Source organism: Nicotiana tabacum, chromosome 18, assembly GCF_000715075.1.
Source record: "Nicotiana tabacum cultivar K326 chromosome 18, ASM71507v2, whole genome shotgun sequence".
In the NCBI taxonomy this organism is placed as follows: Eukaryota; Viridiplantae; Streptophyta; class Magnoliopsida; order Solanales; family Solanaceae; genus Nicotiana; species Nicotiana tabacum.
Genome location: NC_134097.1, coordinates 108,584,474 through 108,605,021, shown reverse-complemented (window position 1 = coordinate 108,605,021; position 20,548 = coordinate 108,584,474).

Genomic DNA, 20,548 nt, shown 5'->3' with positions numbered 1-20,548 from the left:
CCCAGATGTGCCAGCGGGATATATCTTGGTCCATGTACCACTCAGATGCGATGCCCACCAGACTTTCTCCGAAATAGGCCATGAGGAGTTCTTCCTTTCCACCGGCTCCTCGTAGTTGGTTGCAATATCTCTTAAGATGAGTAATAGGATCACCGTGTCCATCATACTTCTCAACTTTTGGGGTTTTGAATCCCAATGATAAGTGCACATGGGGAAACATGCATAAGTCGGCATAGGATACACTTTTCTGTCCACTCAAACCTTGTATGCTTTTGAGACTCTATTCCATACTCCTCATCTTTCTCACAATCTCTTCTTACTCAGGAGTTTTGATGGTCTTTTATTTTCCCACAGTGAACTCAAATTGGTGTGGTTGAGGGTAAGTATAAGTAGAAAACTAAGGAGGTTCCATTTGGAAGGTGCGTGTTTGGAAGGTGAAAGCTAAGGGGTCAAAACTGGGCCTAGGCAGTGTAGGTTGTGCCGTGGCCAAGCATAGGGGAGCGGTGAAGATATTTGAAGCTGCACTGGACATTAACACCTGGGGGCGGACCTTAGAAGGTGTTCCCACAAAATGAGCTGAGATAGTTGGGTGTCCTAGTGGCGTGTTTGGGTGACTGATTGGAACAATGAAGGCACCACTTGCTCTAGGAAGAAGTTCGGGGAATCCCGGGATGGCTCTTGGCGGCTCTCTTCCATTTTCCCAAGCGTCCCACATTTCCATAACCCGAAGATGCAGAATTGTATTTTCTTCGGCAGTTGCCGATTCTAGGGTCGGGATGCCCGAGATTGGACTATCATCCATGATGGGAACTGTTGGCAGAGTCATTTATGAAGACATTTCGACGCTTCCCTTTAATCTCGTAAAGTATGGGTGCGAAGCTAGATTACCACAAAAACCAACTACCATTCTATAAAAACCTGGACTGGGAATAACAGCAGCAAACAGTCAGTTTGAAACAAATAACAAATAGGTAATCGCATGTTGGGATGTGATGCACCTATACAATTAAATATGTTTCTACATGTTTTGCAACGGTTGCATGTTTCATCCCAGCTTTACTTATTCTTTCTGGTTTCTCTTCTTTCCATTTCCACTCTCTTCCCTTTTTTTACGATCGAATCCTATGTAGATTGCCTACGTATAATGACCCCTCATGGATCAGACTAAGCGCAGTTATGGGCGTAATAAATGTAAAAATAAATAACAAAATATTTTGAGATTTTCAATTTTCCTAAAAAGAAAATGCTCTGACTACAACGACTCAAACTAATAGATTCTAACAAAGAAAACAACAGACTCCTATGACAAGATGACAATACGGACTCAAGAACTGACTAACAGACTCTGATGAAAGCAAAATACAGAATCGAAAATAAACTAACAAACTCCAACAGAAAAGATGCAGACTCAAGTAAAAATCAAGAATACATTAATGCTCTTGGTGCCCGCGGGACATCATTCGGTCTCGTCGCAGGCCTAAATGTGAGATCCCCTTGTAGTCTCTCCAAATCACTCATAACTTGGCGGATGAAAGTCATCACTGCAGCAAAAAAGGTGTACGAGTCATGTCCTTGCACGCTTGGCACTTCATGGTAATGTAGTCAGCGATGGTTCTGATCCTTTCTCTAATCCTGCCCTTTTCCTAAAGCAACCGCCCTCTCTGCTGATTCCGGGCTTCTAACACTTAAGAGTCATGAAGGTGTTGATCTTGTAACTGTTGTATTCTTTCCTCCATCTGAGCCAAAAAATCATAATAGCGTTCCCTATCATCTTTGAAATCTTTTGCCTGCTTGGCTGCCTCATTCTCAAGAGTAGTCACCTTTCTTCTCAGGCTGGTGATTGTCCCTTCGTACTTTCTCTTTATTTGTTGTACAAACTGTGTCCGACCTTTTGCATTCTCCGCTAATTGAACCCGGGCACCGGCTAGACTAGCCTCAGCCTTTTCTAGGTCATCTTGGCACTCAAGGGCTTTCTTTTTCAGACTGCTTATAAGTCTTTCGTCCGCTCGGCTTCTCTCCGAGTTTCTAGCAGCTATTTTCATCTTCCAGATTTGAGCTTTGAGAGTTTCATTATCTTGAGTCAGTTTTTTATTTTCTCTGTTGTCTGCGGTGGCTTGCAAACCATTTTCAAACTAAAGGTCCCTGACTTGCCTTTCTAGCTTGCTTATTTTGGCCCTGTAGCTTTATTCTTTTGCTAACCATCCCCACTGCTTTTGCGAGTTACTAGTAAACTGCTAAACATGAGCTCTCTTAGCAGGTCTCTCAAGAATCTGAAATCTCTTACTGAACCAAACAATGTACTTAGGGTCCACCTCACCTCTAGCTAAATCTCGCACCATGGTCTTAGGTTCAGGAAACCTACATTCATTCCACAACTGGCGAATTCTCCCTTCTAGAAATGCAACTTTCAGGCCCAATTCAATGACATGTTTACTCGAATCTTCGTCATGTGAGATGGTTTGAAATCATCCTAATTGGCGTAGAACCCTATGTGGAGCATACGGCTGGATGCTCTGGATGCCCATCAGGAGGAGATAACACACTTCAGCTGTCATGTACACCACTTCGGTGACAGGAAGCCATCTGAATGCCCACTCAATTTTATCATCAGTCAAAGAGCTTAAATGTGTAAGTCCAAACTTCAGTACCTTCGGGGAATTCAATACCCGCCACTCAGTTTTCAAATTCTTCAATACAACTTAAACCGGTCATACCATAATTCATATATCCAACCCGGTGACAGAGATGTTCCTGCATCGATAATTTTAGTAACAGATTGCAGCCTTGGAAGAACTTTCCCCCTTCCCGACAGATAGTCAAGGCTCGGTATATTTTAGATAAGATAAGGGAAACCACAGTGATGTTGGCTTTCTTAATTGCAACATCGACCATTCCTACGAGACCCACCTCTATATTACCATCTTTTCACAGACAGACTACAACACCCAAGAATGCTACAATAAAAGCCAAACCCCGCCTTGCTTCCCATATGTCTTTATTTCTGGCATGGGTCAGACTGGTGTTCGGCTCTTCAAAACCTCGAGGGTTACCAGAGCGTTGATACAAGAATTGGAGAGTGCAATAACCTTCAGATAAATTTCCATCCTGAATATCCCGACTAATACTCAGCAAATCCAGAAATCTGTGGGGAGATACCGGTCTTGGTGACAATGGATATCGACTTCAAAAGTTTCCATTAAGGCCCGCATAACCTTCAACTTCCTCCAATGTGGGTGTGAGCTCAAAGTCAGAGGAATGGAACACGTTGCGAGTCGCGTCCCAAAAAAGGTATTAATGCTTCAATTATGTCCAACCTTGGCTTGACGTTCAATAGTCCGACGAGGCCTCCTAGAACTTTTACCATTGTTTCTCTACTGCCTTTCCTTAGATCATTCCACCACATGTGGAGCTCTAAGGGGATCTCTTTAAGGACTGTTAAGGGTTCAATTTCATTTGTGCTTATCCTGCACATTTATTAAGGTGATTTAATAACTCATTTTGACCCAAAAATGATACAATTTTTTCAAGATATTACTTCAAAAATGAAACCCAGCTTTGCAGATACGGCCTTTCAGCACTTCGGGGAAGAAGATTTCAAGGCTGTGCCTGCTAACCATACAAAAATAACCAAAAGGGGCGTTCTTGCAAAAACAGCCCTCCGGTGCCTTTTTTGAGGACATTCGGCGTATTTTAAACAAGAATGGCATCACCCTGCTTATTGTAACAAAGATAAAATTTTGTTGTTTCTAGGCTATTTTTGCAAAAAGGGAAGTTGGACCCGATGGGGTTTGCCTACGTATCCCACATCTGGTGAGAATCAAACTGACGTAGTTCAGGCAGATTGGACGAAAATAAATTAGAATATTTTTTGTCAAAATTTTGGCAGAGTTTCAGCATATTTTGGACACTGATTTTTCAAAACAAGTAATTATTTCTCCGAGCCCTCACATTGATTTTCTTTTCCTAACTTTTTTCTCCTATTATTCATAAGCTGGTCAACATGCAAATCTGAAGCAAATAAATGCACAAGTAGCAAGTAGGATGCATCAGGATGGTCTTTTCATTTAGGGTACACCTGTCCTAGATAGATACAACCCCTGTGTTGAGTCTCCTAAGTCAACGTGATGCAAACAAACGCTCCTACTAGGGATCCGGCATGAGGCTTTATTATACTAGGTTTAAAACATGGGTTTATTGTTCTAGACCTGGCTTACCCGAGCAGAAAACTCGAGCCGAGAGGGTGCAGCGTACCGGGAATACAGAAGCTTCACCGGCTTAGCAACTTGTCTGAACCGCGTTCTAGAATGGGATAAGACTCTAGACAGAAGAGAAGCCACACGAAGTGCACCCTTCTCCATGGTTTAGAAGACTCAGAGAGAGGAAGGGTTTCGTAATAGTTTATATACAGTTCACAAAATATCAAAGCGGTAAAGCATTTAGCACATTAGGCTCAAACATGTAGAAAAATCAGATAACAGATAAAGCCACTCATAACAGCTATTCTAAGCTCGAATTCTTGAACCCTAATCCAGAGATTATGGGTTCGATACCCAGCAGAGTCGCCAGAGCTGTCACACCTTACACACCCGAAGGTAGTACAAGGGAGTTTTTCCACGTTAAGTGATATTATTCGAAAAGGGATTATTTATTCATTTTTATTCAGAGTCGCCACTTGGGATAGTTTGTTTTCTGGTGTCCCAAGTCACCGGTTTATTTTTAAAATCCCAAATCGAGGAAAATTCGACTTTCCTTTTTAAGTCTGCAAACCAGAAATTCTGAATAAGGAATTCTGTTAACCCGAGGGAAGGTGTTAGGAACCCCCGGATTCCGTGGTTCTAGCACGGTCGCTTAAACTATCATAATTAGCCTATTATCTGATTTTAACACATGTTTTAGCGTATGGTACATTTTAACTTATTAGACGCTTTTAAATTATTTTTAGGAAGATTCAACGTTATCTAAAACACGTCTTTGGACCACGTCACATGAAATGCACTCGCGATCCATGACATATTTTATTTAACGTTGTTGAGATTTGGATCTTGGTCACATGAAATGCACACCCGAGTTTAAGGAAATTAATTTAAATTATGCGTCTAAAGCGACTACGCACTTTAGCTTTGAGAGGGCCATGGAAATTTGTTAAATGGCACGCCTCGAGTTCTAAGTATTTTAAAATAAATAATTAAATGAGGGCCACGCATTTGGAGATTTTTATGTGGCGCGGCACACCTCCATTCCGATTTTTAAAGGAAGCTCGAACTAAGATTTCGAGGGCCATAAGCTATTGATGTTATTTACTATGGAACACCTCAAATCCGATTAATGGAGCTTAATCAATTAACACTGAGTGTAGTTAAAGGTTCCCTTTAAACTAACTAAGATGGCTTACATGAGGGAAAGCTAATCCATTTACGCAAAGGGCTTGAGCCAATACAAATGGATTGATGGCCCAACAAAAGAAATGCCTGGATCTACTCAATGGAACTTTTAGAATTGGGCCACATGATGAGCCCAAATTCGGAACCCTGCAACTATTGAGCACAAGGCTCCACATCTAATCCCTTCAACATTACGAATGACGACGAAAGTTGTAAGTGAATTCAAAATGGGCTAACAAAGAGACTAACACATGTGCAGGCAAATTGGAAGTTGTTTTCAACTTATTTGTAACCAATCCAATGACATCCAGCAGTGATTTGATTTTGAAAGCAAATGTGAATTACGGTTCTAATAACTAATAATAAGAAAGCATGATTTCTAAATTTCAATAGTTTCAATCTCATATCAACATGGCTAGTCGTATTAGTTTCGCGCAGGGGTTAACCAACAAGTAAATGATATGTTAATGAATACTTGGCTAATCACTAACACCACATCAACAACAGGCCTAGTGCTTAACTCGATACTTGCTGATTTGGCCCATAGGTGACCCAATCCACAAACAACAGCCCAACACTCAACAATAATAGCCTTTCAATAAACCTCAAATAAGCATAACTTTGAGCATGATAACTGACTCTTCATGAACAGATACCATTCAAAGCCTAACCGAGCTAATTATGAATTAGACTTTATCCATAATGCTAGTGAATCAGATAATGCTGAACCTAGGACATTGGATTTCTATTAGTGAACAAATAATCATTCAAAACGTGTGTGAAACCATGGAGATGAACTCAAGGTCCAAAATATGAATACTAGCACCATATTACTTCTACTAATAACTACAAACTACTTATATAAAGATGATTTAGACAAGAGTGATCACATTAAATTTGAAAACAAATCAGTGAAACAAAAATGGGATAATTTCTATGCTTCAATTCTTCATTTTCAATTCATTCTTAAAGTTTCCACCTCACAGCCAACAGAGTTACAAGGTCGTGTACCTGGGAAATAAGAGGAAGCAAGAAGAAAGGAGGTTTCAGCGGATGAAGAAACAACAGCAGATTTCAGCAACAGGAGTAAACCAGCCAACCATTTTTAAAGCCAGAAAATGAAGTACAGCAAATCAAGATCCAGTCTCAAACACACAATCAACCCAACAAACATCAAAACTCGACCTCGATGACTAGACCTCAAACCATTTCGAAGCCCAAGCAATCAGAAATTTATTCAGGAAGTGGAGACTTCACATTGCAAAGATGGGACTCAATGGAATAGTGAAAACTTCAAACAAACTGAACCCAAAGCTTTTCAGCACAAGATCAAGCCATTTTCACTCAAAAGGATTCAGAAATTGTTTTGTAATCAGAGAACAACTTAAAATTCAAGGCAAAATTCCAACGGAATAGTATTTTCTTCCTAAATCTTAGCCATCTGGTTTTTTTTTTGATTTGTCTAGCTCTCTCCCATATCTAAAATCTGAATTGAACCCCAAGTAACTATGCCTTTATAGGCAAGTTACTAGGGCAACCTTAAGAGTTTAGTTATTTCATTTTTAGTCCTTTTCAAATTTTTCTTTTTTCTACTTAGTCCTTCATCTTCTGACATGCTGATCAAGTTAGTCTATTTTTGCAACTTCTAGGCACCTTCCTAAGTGGTTACTGAGAGATTCCCTATGCCCTTTACCCAAAATACCCCCTTAGTGCCCTATTTTTACATTGAAGCCCAGACTTCAAGTATGGGCTATGAATCCCCAAATAAGTTCAATGTTTCAATAAACATGGACTCAGACTCAAACCAAATAGAATTCCCTTAGAATGAGGTCTTAGACTGACCTCAGAGCCCAAATAACAAAGGTGAAACCCAAGCAAATTCAGAAAACTTAAAAACCAAACAAATCGACTAATCCATGATCACAAATAGGCGGGGAACTAATTAAGCTAATAAATTAAGCTAAGTGACCAAATCAAAAGTTCTAACAGGACAATTAATAGAACTAGGCAAATCAGAAAACAAATTAAAAGAGAGGAAAAGAATAGAGGTGACACATAGACGATTTTGAAAACAAAAATGAACAAGACTTACTAAAATGAGGCACTGATTCAACCCAAAAAAAAAGGCAAACATTTGTTCTTGGTGAAGAGCAAACGAGTGACACTATTTTGTGCCAAAACCAACTTGAAACAACCGAAAAATTCCTAAAATGACTTGCATGCTTGATTCCGACATTAGGCTCTTAGGGCTCGACTCTTCAATTTGATATTCGAGGAGCCCCATAGATGTTCGAAGGAATCTGAGTGAGGATTTGGAATAAGGGAGAAAAGACGGTCTTAGGGTGTTAATTTGGGGCCAATTAGAGGTGGCGCTGCCAAAGGAGAAAACAAGGGCGGCGCTAGGGTTTCTCTTTTGAACCTAGATTCGAGACGTTCCAGGGTGATTCGATAGAAAAGAGTGACAGATTTAGGATGAGGAAGGCTTGGGGGTTCTTTGGTGTTAATCTGGGGTCGATTGGTGGTGGCGCCGCCACCCTTAGGTGGTGGGATTTCAGGGCGGCTGCTAGGGTTTCTGAGTGGTTTTTGAAGAGGGAGTGAGATGAGAGAGACAATTTTGAAAGGGGGGTAGGCTTAGGACAATTATATATTAACCAGACCTCAGTTCCAGACCGTTAGATCAAAAGAGATCAACGGTCCTGGTCCAAAGGCCATTAAAACTGGGTCGTTTGAATCATGCGGGGATTGGACCGGGTTGGGGCGGACATTGGGCTAACTGGACGGGTATCTGAAAGGGGAAAATTGGTTTAGGCTTGGGTAAATTTTGAAATACTTGGGCCCAGACCTGATCTCCTCAATTCCTTTCCAATTTCTTTTTTTATTTTCAAATTCTTTTAATTAATTCCAAATAAAATAAAAACCTAAATGAAATTCTTAAAACTAGATTATCCTAATAAATTAAATTAATTAACTCTAAATAATAATTACCACAACTAATTAAATACCAAATTAAAGAAAACTACCAAAATTCGAATCTAAAAATTAAAAAATGCAAAAATGAGTTATTTTTTGTAATTTTTCCATTTTTGTAAAACATCAATTTACTAATTAATCTCATAAAATGTAAAATTAATTCCTAAATGCAATGCGTGATATTTTTGCTATTTTTTATGGTTTAAATAAAATTAAATATGCACACAAAAATGCAACCAAACACAAAAATTGAGCAATTAATTCCTAAAAACCAAATATTAAAAGAAAAAAAATCCTAATTTTGGGGATTCTGTGGGAGTAATTCATGCGAAGCAAAAATCACATGCTCACAATAGGGTCGTGTAGTGTTGGGGATTGTGACTTGATCCGTCCAAAATGACTATTTTACTGCGTATTTGACTGGAATCTATTTGCTATCATCGTGATTTGGGCTGAATGCCATATTTGGGCCTTGTGCCAACTATTTGAACCATTCGAGGAATTTTAGTGGTATTTCCTCACTGTTTTGACTCTATACTTGAACTCATTCATGTTATATTTCATTATTTTTGTACTCAGTCATGTTTTACTCTGTTTTAACACTTACATGATCTTTTAAATGATATTTTGGGCTGAGAATCATGTTTTACTATTACCCGAGTGGCTTGTAAGGATTTTGATTGAGTAAGGCCAAGGGCCTATGTTGTGAGGAAACATTTGATATTGATTATGAGGCCGAGGACCTGAGATATGTACGCCACGAGGTGACTTGATTGATATGAGGCCGAGGGCCTAATGATGATGCCACGAGGTGGCTTGATATTGCACTTGGGCCGTAAGGGGCCACTCTAGGAGTCTGTACACCGCTAGTGAGTGCAGGTACCTATTGTGATGTGATATCGATACCGAGGGGCTGGTATTGTTCTATGTGATTGCCCGAGGGGCTGGTACTATTCTGAGATGTTGCCCGAGGGGCGGATTTGTTGGTACTGTGCCCGAGGGGAGAACCGTTATGTGTTTATTTTTAAAATTGACTGTCAGTTACCTGCTTAATTGTTGAAAAAATCTTTTCATGAAGTAAATTTTGAGTTAAAGGATTTTACCTATCTTTCACCGGTTTACTGTTTTAAATAGTTTTACTACTTCATTATAGCATGCTTTTGTGCCTTACGTGATTTCCTGCTTTTAGTCTTTATTTATGATTATTACTCACTGAGTTGGAGTACTCACTTTACTCCCTGCACCCTGTATGCAGACTCAGGCGTATCTGGTCCCGCTCCCAAATGCTAATCATTTCCGGCTCAAGCGGATCCGTGGAGTCTTTAGGTAGTTGTTGGTGTTCGCAGCCCCAAGCTCTTCCCTATCTTAGTCCTTCATGTTCTTAGTTTTCTGTATTAAACTATGTAGTTATAATTGGACTATTCCATTTTGCTAGATGCTCATAGTGACACTCTGGTATCGGGCTGTGTTGGGTTATTTACGCGAATTATGCTATTATCTGTTAACTTTGGATTATCTTATCATGCTTAGATTTATTTCTTATGGTTTAACTATTAATAATTGGATATGGGTAGTGTCGACTGGCCTTGTCTTCATGAGAGGCGCCATCACGACCGGGTATGGGTTTAGGGTCGTGACAAGTTAGTATAAGAGCCTAGGTTACATAGGTCTTACGAGTCATGAGCAGGTTTAGTAGAGTCTCGCGAATTAGTACGGAGACGTCTGTATTTATCCTCGAGAGCCTGCAGAACCTTTTGGAAAAACTTCATATTCTTGAAATTCTTATTGTGCGAATTTGTTGATCCGAGTACTAAACTTCTGTTATTCTATTCACTCATAGATGGTGAGGACACGCGCTACCAGTCAGGATGGACGACCACCAGTACCACCAATTGTGGCCACGAGAGGCCGAGGACGTGGTCGTGGTCGTGGTATGGGCAGAGCAGCTAGGGCAACACCTGCAGATCCACCAACTGCCCCAGTTCAGGATCAGGTCCCAATTATGGATGCTCCAGCATCACCAGCTCAGGCACCAACTGCGCCCCTTGTGATTTCGGGTGTTTAAGAGGCCTTGTCTCAAATTTTATTAGTTTGCACTGGCCTAGCTTAAATAGTTTTAGCCACTACAGTCACAGCTACTTCTCAGGCTAGGGGAGGTAATCAAACTCTCGCCGCTCGCACACCTGAGCAGGTTGTGTAGGAACTTCAGATGCCGGGGGCACATACGGCCCAACCTGTTGTAGTTGCTCAGGACTATGTAGTTCTTGCTATGCTGGAGGATGAGTAGCATAGGTTGGAGAGATTTGGTTGACTGCAGTCTCCAACCTTCAGTGGTGCAGAGGGTGAGGATGCCTAGGGTTTCTTAGATAAGTGCCAGAGGATACTTCGTACAATGGTATTCTAGAGACCAGCGGGGTCGCTTTCTCTACTTATCAGTTTTTGGAGCTGCCTTCACTTGGTGGGAGGATTTTGAGAGGCGCAGGCCTGTTGGTGTAGCACCCCTTACCTGGCAGCAATTCTCCATTCTCTTTTTAGAGAAGTATGTGGCACAGTCCCGTAGAGAGGAGCTGCGTAAGGAGTTTGAGTGGTTACGTCAGGGAGATATGACTGTGATGCAGTACAAGATGAGGTTATCCGAGTTAACTCGTCACGCTATTTTAATGGTTCTAATAGATAGAGAGAGGATTAGGAGGTTTGTTGATGGCCTCACTTATCAGCTTCGTATTCTCATGACTAGGGAGAGGATTATTGGTGCTACTTCTGAGGAGGTTGTGGATATTGCCAGTGAGATTGAGTCTGTTCGTCGCCAGGAGTGCGAGGAGATGGAGTCCAAGAGGCCTCGAGGATCTGGTAATTATAGTGATACTCCTTTGAGGGGTCAGTTTCAGCACGGTAGAGGTCGTCCATTCACGCATGCTCAGCCAACTCGCCCAGGTTATTGTGGGGCATTATTGGGTCATGGTTCTCACAGTTCTCATCAGGGCCAATCATCGCTTAGTGCCCTTTCAGCTCAGAGTTCATCTCGTGCTCCATCAGTGCATGACTCTTCTATGTCGAGTGCATCTGCTACTCACTAGCACCTGGGAGTTGTTATGAGTGTGGTGAGATGGGTCGTATGTAGAGGCAGTGCCCTCGTCGTCTTGCGAGCTCATCTCAACAGAGGGGTCAGTCATTGGCTTCAGCGCCAGTTACTTCACCACCACCCGCCCAGCTAGCTAGGGGTGGAGGTCAGTCAACTAGGGGTCTCCCTAGAGAGGGAGGTCGATCAGGTGGCGGTCAAGCCCGTTTCTATGCACTTCCAGGCAGACCCGATGCTATTGCTTCAGGTGATGTTATTACAGGTATTGTTTCAGCATGCCACAGAGATGCCTCTATATTATTTGATCCTGGTTCCACCTTTTCATATGTGTTATCATACTTTGATCGTTATTTGGGTATGCCCCGTGAGTTTCTTGCTTCACTTGTTCATGTATCTACCCTGGTGGGCGATACTGTTGTTGTAAACCGTGTGTACCAGTCGTATGTGGTGACTATTGGGGGTCTGGAGACCCATGTGGATCTTTTCTTATTGTGTATAGTGGATTTCGATGTCATTTTGGGCATGGATTGGCTATCTCCGTGTCGTGCTATTCTAGACTGTCATGCAAAGACAGTCACATTGGCTATACCGGTGTGCCACAGATTGAGTGGCGAGGTATGACTAATTATGTTCCTAGTAGATTGATCTCATTCTTGAAAGCCCAGTGTATAGTTGGGAAGGGTTGTATTTCGTATCTAGCCTTTGTGAGGGATGTCGGTGCTGAGACTCCTAGTATTGATTCTGTTCCAGTTGTGAGGGATTTTCCCGATGTGTTTCCTGCAGACCTACTGATCATGCCACTGGATAGGGAAGTACGTAACCATACCGCTTTTGATGCCTTCTTCGATCCTTTCTCCCAGCTTGATGATGTCAGAAAATTTATGGTTCTCAATCAACATCAGCATTTCATAATACTGCAGGTCCTGAGCCCGTATGAAAAACTTATTCATTTGTTCTTCCTCTAAAGCAGGTCTGACCTTATCAGCTTCTAAGCTCCAGTGAGTAGCATACTCGCGAAACGTTTCTGTAAGTTTCTTCTTTAGATTCTGAATGTGGAACACATCCGGCGCATTCTCCGTGTTGAACCTGAACCTATCCATAAAATCGGAGGCCATGCCTACCCAACTTGACCATTTCTTCGGATCTTTGCTAATGTACCAAGATAGAGCTTCTCCGTTCAGACTCCTTATGAACAGCTTCATATCCTCTCGTATTTCCCTACTCCAACCAGCTTGTCACAGTATGTTCTCAAATGTACTCTTGGATCCCCTGTACCATCAAACATCTCGAACTTAGGAGGTTTGTACCCCTCGGGCAGTTTGACGTCGGGCTGTATGTAAAGATCTTCATAGTTCATCCCCTCAATTACTTTGCTTCCTTCGACGCCTTGAATTCGACTAGTCAATTTCTTAAGTTCTACAGCCAGATTCCTGATGAGCAAGTCTTTATCATCAGACTCAGGTGCGCTCGAAATGGGTAGGGTGGAGTATGGCATGGTCTCCACGTGGATGGGGGTGTTATGATCAGTGTGAAAGTGGTCATTTGTGGAGTTTTATGATGAGCACTGGAGTTTTGTTGGAAGTATGGTAGGTGCTGTAGTGGTGGTAAGGAGCGAGATGGATTTGTGGCTTTGGGATATTTTGTGGAGGTGTGGGGCTTTGAGCGTTTGGGAAATTAACATATGGACTAGTGAGGGAAAATGATAGATTTGCCAGATTCCGAACCTGATCAAGTTCCTCTTGGAACTTCAGCAGTTTTTTTTCCAGTTGGGATGCATTTTCTTTGGAAACCTAAGTACCATAGGCATGAGTGACCTCTACCCGTTCAGTTGAGTTCTCCTTTCCGGTGTTGTTTAGATATTCCATCTTCCCTTTGTTCTTGTTTCTGACAGGATTAAGAGTAGGAGTGGGTGGAGGGCCCCTGGATCTCGTTGAATAAGATGATGTTGCCAGAGTGCACGAACTAACCTTTGGGGAGGGGAATAATAAAACAAAAAGTAAAAACAAAGAAAAAGGTAACAAGTTAGTGAGGATTATAAGAAATTGTTGCAATATTTAAACACATAATGCAAGAATGTAAATCGTGTCCTACTTGGGAACCTCTTTGTGCCCGAGGTAGGCCTAGCGACATGTTGATTTGGAGAACTTAGAATGCTAAAGGCCTCGTTTCATTGATAAAAAATAGACGAATCCCAAATCGACACTAAATAATAGGAAATAAAAGTCACTAGTGGCGATTGGCCTTATTACATTTTGTAAAGCGAAAAAGGAAAAATTCCTATCTACTTGGACCCAGAAGGACCTTCCCCAGACTCGGCATTTTTGGCTCCGTCGAACAGCTTTCTCAACTCGCGAAGTCCCAACAGTAGGTAGGCTCTGGCTAGATGTCCGCCCTTATTTCCCTCATCATTCTGGCAATCCTCAATTCTCTTGAGAAATTTTCTTTTCAGTTCTACTGTGACCTGCTCCAAGTACCCCAGTCGCTTGTTGGCACTGACAGCCATGTCTTTCCACTCTTCAATCAGCTTTTGGTTGGCTTCCTGTATCTCACAGTGCTTGCTTTCACATTCCCGAATCCTCTTGCGCAGTTGATTGTATTTGGCCTATGCCTCGGACCTCTCGTCTATGATCCTGTGGCCCCTAGCAAGTCCTGGCTAAGCCAAACCGTCGTGATTAGATTCTAACCAGCCTGAATAGTAGGGAGCGGAACTAGCATGGTATCTATCTAGTTCGATAGTATCTCTTCCCATGATGATCTTGTAATACCACATATGCTGAGCTTGGCACTTATAAGGACTGTTATCAGCTTGAAAGTCAGCCCGGAAGTGACTCATCTTGTCGACCCTTGGTATAACTTGCTTCCTACTAGCATGTCTTATAACTCAAAGAGGGACATAAGGGTAGGTTCCTCTCAGACTGATTAATATCAGAAACAACGCATCCCTGGATCGGGCGATAAACTCCTTGGTAGGGAACCATTCGAACATCCATTGTATTTGATCCTCAGTTAGGTTTTCAAATAGCTCTAACCATCCCTTGGCGTCTTCTGGCTGGGCGAACATGTTAGGCATGTAATTCATCCACCTTGGATGAAGGAAAGCTATATGATCATCCTAGTTCCTTCGCTGAATCTCTTGCCGGTATTCACCCCTTTGGAGATGTTCTATGAGCCAGAGCTGGAGTAGCAAATTACAGCCCTCGAAGTGTCCGACTCCTCATTGACACTTCTCTAAGGCTCGATATATCTCCGCAATAATCATGGGCACAATATTGAAAGGCTGCCCACCAATTTCCTCCATCAGAGTTTTAGTTACCATAGCCAGCCTGGTATGGATCCTTGCTTTCTTCATTGGAAACACTATCAACCCCAGGAAACAAAACGTAAATACAAAGACCCTTCGGTGAATATTCCCTAATGATGCGATGGCAAATTCGTCAGGATAGGTACGATAGGACTTGTTGTGACCGTACCTCTCATACAAATAGTCGAAGGGGACATAAGATTCCTTCAGACATGTCAGTTCTAGATCCTTCTTCAGACCCATTATTTTGAGAAAACCCCTGCCCTTGTGGTTCTCAGGCATTAACAATCCCAGTGTTTCCCATGGTATACCAGCCAATCCTCCTATTTCTTCTAGCAACGGTGTCATTTCAATGTCCTCGAAGCGAAATACAGCCCTCTCATAGTCCCAGAACAAAGTAGGAACTTCTATGATCTTGTTGCTGGGTTGAATCTCCAAAAGAGAAGGTAGATTGCCTAGATATTTCCGGACAAGAGTTTGATCACTAGAGTGAAGATCCCCCCACTAGCTTAGCAATTTTGGGTGAATATTGGTGACCATGCCGAATTTGGGGACTTCGTGCCTCATTTTCTGCAAAACAAAAGGGTTAGACCCTTACCCCCACCGGACTCCACTATTTAATATCAAAAATTTGCATAAAACATTTAGTTCTCCAAATTAATGCACAGAACGTCGTAGTGTCCGTTTGGGTTTTGGGGAAACCCAGTGAATTTTGGACAAGGCTATCTTAAAGAGTCATTATGCGGACAACATAACTGACTCGGCTAGGTTTGACCATGATACATGCATAGTTAAATAGAGTAAGGTTTTTATGGGGTTTTAGACTGGTACACTTGAGCGGACAACTCAAGGGGGAAAGGCACGGAACCGTGGACTACACCGTTGATCGACTGGTTTTATCACAAAGATGCCTTTTTTGGATTTAGGGGGTGATAATATCGGAAGAGCGCAACCACTCATTATAAGCGTTGCTATGATATTTTGTTTGGCACGAGTGGAATATGATGCTGAGCATGATTATGCAACAATTAAAGCAGGTTGTCACGTATTTGCACTTTAGGAAAGCAGTAAATACAACAGTTTTTCATAGCATAAAGCGGTAGTAAAGGAAAGCGGTAAAGGGAAGAAACAAAAGACAAGTTAGTTTTGCAATCGAAAAGAAAATTGAATGCTTGAAAGAAATAAACAGATAATTGCGCATAAAGAAGCATAAATTCACAATAATAGTCTAAAATGGTAAAACCCTAAAAGAAATACCATGCAGAGTCGTCACACTGTCGCGCCCCCTTTTTCCTCGCGGAATCGGGCTTATGACATTTGGAGGGACAACTCATTCCTTTTGGGAATCGGGTTTGATTTGAAGAGTCGACACCTAATGATTAGGGTGCATTAGGGCACCAAGAGGGTTTGATTTGAGTAACCAGAGATTGGGTAAGGGCTTGAAATTATTCCAAGAGGAAGGTGTTAGGCACCCCTCAAAATCCACTAGTGTGGTTCCCGGCCAGACAATTATTGTGAGTTTAGGATACAATTAACATATAGACAAATAAAGCTCAATTAGGAGGGGATTTCACATATAAAGGTTTGAAAATAGACAAAGTTTAAAAGAACAATTAGAGGAAGCGGATTCTTGAATGAAAATGTTAAAGAAATAAGAATAAAGGAAAGGGGGGGGGGGGGGTCCTAGGTTTGCTAAAAATATGGATCACCCCACACATTGTTCGGTAATCACTCCTCAATGCGGGGCAACACGTGACGTTATCGCGTGATCATCATATCCATATCTACCCTTCCCACCCCGTTAAGGTATTTAAAGTGCGAGTTAGTCTTGTTTACTTATTACATGCTATTACTTGTCCCAATCCTATCAGTACCGGAGTCATTTAGGACTACTAATCCTAAAAGGGAGGGATATTGGGCTTATTTGTAGTTTCAAAGGTAAAAACTCTAGGCGACATACAAAACACATATTGCAAGTTGGGGAAAGCACATAACAAGCAGAGGCTCAGATATAACTCCTTGAACAAAGAAGCACGTAATCAGCATGACTTACACATACTGTTTAGGTCTGATTATTACAGATGAAGAAGGACGGTTACTGAGGCGATTTTAGTTTATTACATAACTCAGATAAGAAGTCTGAACCAGGCATGTCTACTGGCTGTAATTATTAACAGAAGCAGATTCAGTTTAGAATTATTACCCTAAGGCTTTCCTAAGTGTTGGACAAACATCCTATAGGCATAATATCTACTGGATTCAGAAAAGCAATGAAATAGTAGGGTCTGAAACATATTGGTTAAACTCGCTAAATAAGGGTAATCAAATTGTTAAAAAGGAAGCAAGTCTTAATGAATTGGTTACAAGTTCCGCAACTAATAGTACCCGTTATTACCAATTTTGGCTCTATACGTAAAGCGGCTCAGATTCGATTAGGAGTTCCTATAGGCATGCTTTCTACGCGTATTTGAATATGAAGAGTTCAAAATACCTATAGACATGATTTCTATATGAGAATTGGATATGCAGAATTTAGAACAACCTATAGGCATGATGTTTGTATGCGTTTGAGTATGCAGAATTCGAATACCTATAGACATGGTATTTGTGTGAGATTTGGATATGCAGAATTCAAAATGACATATATGCATGATTTCTATATGCATTTGAATATGTAGAATTCAAAATACCTATAGACAGGGTATCTATGTGAGATTGGGATATACAGAATTCAAAATGACCTATAGGCATGATTTCTATATGCATTTGAGTATGCAGAATTTAAGATACCTACAGACATAGTATCTACCTATTTCATACGTAGTTACCCACCCTTTTCCTCTAACCATCCCTAAGTGTTTATGACAAATTATTATAGCCCGGAATAGATAAAATTACATCAGAAACTATAAGGAAAAATACAACCAGAGGAATCCTGATTCTTGACTTCCTCTTTGAGTTATGAGATAGAACAACTCAAAGAGACCATGATCCAAAGCCTTTCTCCCATATGAGTGTGTCAAAGTTCCCTAAGAGCCTTAATGGGATTCTGGACAATGCTCACACCCAAATTACATTATCAGAATGGGGGTCAATGCAGTATGGAAGGGCCAACTCTCAAGTGTCCAAGTTTAGAGGGAGCTCAATGGGTCCCAAGGCAAGGCTCACAAGAGGGTGCAGAATTTAAAGGCTAAGAGAGGGTGCAAGTGCAGAAACAGAACTTGAAGAACTAGTGGAGTAAAGGAAAAGGGAAAGGGATGCTACAGAAATAATAACTTCACACAAAACGGATTCAGGGGTTGGGAACTGATTGCATAGGGCCCTTGTGCCTGGCCATTAATTGATTCTAGGCATACACAGCAATAGGGAATGATGTTATACCAACAGAATATACAACATACAATGGTAGCATGAGGTTATGATCCCAGGGGATCAAGTTTGAGTCATAGACAACAATGTTTTAATGTTGTCACTCAAACAACCATCATTGTCAAACACACTTAGAATACATAATAGAGGCAGAACAGGCAGAAGGAGGATGCTAAATAAGTATTGAACTAAACACAAGTAGTAGGCAGACAGGAGGAAAAAATGTTAAACAAACACATTGTTGTGGTGCTAAATCTTAATTAGAACATACCAGTTCAAAGAAAGCAAATAGAGAGAGAAGCCGGCAGCATGATTTGCAAACAGGCCACAAATAACAAGAGAGAATACTTTTAAGTGTGAGTATGGGTTCAGAAAATTACGACTGTTAGATGTTGTGTTAATAAAAGAGTCATGTATTTATAGTGTGAAACAACAGGAAAAAATAAGGTAAGAAAATAATTATGGAACTGGGTATCAATTAAAACAATCAGTATAAGATTTCCTTTAATTAAGGAATTCAGACTTAAATGATAATGAGCAAAAGTTATTTAAGGAATGAAATCAAATAAGCATCTTGTGCAAAGTAGGCAACTAGGGGTAAATACATAGGAGTTTAATTAAGGGCAGAGTTTTGAAATACACGGTTAAAACAAATAAGGTAAGAATCAATTAGTACACAGTAAATCAAGGAATCAGAGATTTGTAACTACTGGTCCATGAATAAACCAAGTTAGAAAGGCTAAGGAAAGCTTTCGACTCAAACCAAGTAACAGGGCAATCAGCAAACAAGGAAAGAAATCAATCAGACTTACACAAGGGGAAATCTGAAATCATTCAAAAAATTGAAAGCCATTTAGAGGGGAAGTTCAGCACATATAAAGAGTACACAAGTATTAGGCATGCGAGGGTGAATTTAGGACGAAGAAAAAGTGTCATGCAATTGCACAATCAGTAAGTAGTAGACTATAGGAACATTGTAATCACAGGGTAACTCAACAATGGAGAAGAGAGAGTATCAAATAGCATACAAAGGGTCCAATAGAAAGACCTTAGAAAAGTTTAGCAGGGAATCAGAATCATATAAAGAAACCAAGGTTTAAACAACGATTTGAAGACTCAGTTGAACAACAGATGAAACAATCTTCAGAAACTCGAAATAGGTCCAAAGAAAGTTAGGGTTTTTGAAATCAAACAAGTTTAGAGATGAAGAACAAGCAAATCACATAGCCAATGGTCTCAAAACTCGGATGAACCCCCAAATTTGAGGGGTTTTACAATTAATCGAGTGTAGAGATGAAAACAAGTAAATCAGGCAGAAATACTAATGAAATAAGTTCAGAAATCTCAGAAAGAAACTGAGCCCTTTAACATGCATCTTCTAGTAAAAGAAACTCATGAGAAACATAGTAAGAGAACAACATGCAAAACACAGTAGAAGAACTCATAAGAACATGGTAGAAGAAACACATAGGAAACACAGTAGGAGAGAAAGACAGTAGAAGAAACACACAAGAAACTTAACGAAAATCAGAGAAGCATCTCAACAAAACCTTAAATCGGAAAGATAAAGGTTTGAAAGCATCATTTTTGAAGGAATCTCGAGAAACCGCTTAAAACGCAGGAAAAAAACGGATCTAGAATGGATCTAAAGAAATCAAAAGAACCTTAAAAGCTAGGGTTTCAGTGGAACCCAAATGGTGAGAAAGGCTTGGAAAGTCATTGATCTGAGTAGGAGAAGTCGAGATCAGGTTCGAACAACCATGGCTTGCCAGAGCAAGGCCGGCCACGGCCATAGAACTCGAATCAAACGAAGCTTGGACTAAGCTTCTTCGTGGTCAGGCCTTGAATCTTCAATAGCCTCGCATGTAGGAGTTATAGGAGATCGGTATAAGACTTTAGTTGCCTTGGAAGCCATAGATTCTGGTAGTTTTAGGGTGGAAATAGAGGGAGGCGGCTAGGGTTTCTGAGAGAGAATTTTGGGAGAGAGAGAATCCGGGGATGGCTACTGGTGAGAAATGAATAGGGTTTGGGTGGTATTGGGGAATTAAAAAGGAAAGGAAGAGTGTGAACCGTTGATCTGTTAGATCAACGACTGAGATTAAAAGGGCGGCCAGGTAGGTTATTTTAAAGGGCCGTGGGTCGGGTAATTTTAGGAATTTTGCCGAGTAATGAGATCTGAAATTTGGTTTAATTGCGGTGCCAAATCTGGCCAGAATTGAAATGAAATGGGCTAACAGTTAAATAACTACTTTTTCCCTTGTTTAATTTATAAAGAATAGTAAAATTATTTCTAGGACTAAATTAAATGTAATAAAATGATTAATAATATATAATTATGAAAATAAAAATACTGGATTCAATTTTATAATTATAAACACAATTAAATTTTAAAATAGGCTAATATTGCAATTATATGCAATTTAGCTTAAAAAATACTAAATAAATTTG